At 41.5% G+C, this 258-nt stretch overlaps 1 protein-coding gene across 2 annotated transcripts in view; it reads right to left on the minus strand.

Moving 5' to 3' along the window:
* The window catches only part of cntnap2a (contactin associated protein 2a), a 351,650-nt gene that overhangs the window by 25,071 nt on the left and 326,321 nt on the right, over nucleotides 1-258 (minus strand). The gene's annotated exons all lie outside the window — the stretch shown is intronic.

Raw genomic sequence — 258 nt, forward strand, 5'->3', positions numbered from 1 at the left:
CCATGGCTTCTTCTAAGCAGTTGTCTAGAAAACTGAAAATTGTTGACGCTCACAAAGCAGGAGAAGGCTATAAGAAGATAGCATTTTCAGATGCCAATATCCTCTGTTCAGAATGTAATTAAGAAATGGCACTCATCAGGAACAGTGGAAGTTAAAGCAAGACCTGGAAGACCAAGAAAACAGACAGAACAGCTCGCAGGATTGTGAGAAAAGCAAGTCAAAACCCAAGTTTGACTGCACAATCCATCCAGAAAGACC

Source organism: Etheostoma spectabile, chromosome 22 (assembly GCF_008692095.1).
Source record: "Etheostoma spectabile isolate EspeVRDwgs_2016 chromosome 22, UIUC_Espe_1.0, whole genome shotgun sequence".
NCBI classification, from domain to species: domain Eukaryota; kingdom Metazoa; phylum Chordata; class Actinopteri; order Perciformes; family Percidae; genus Etheostoma; species Etheostoma spectabile.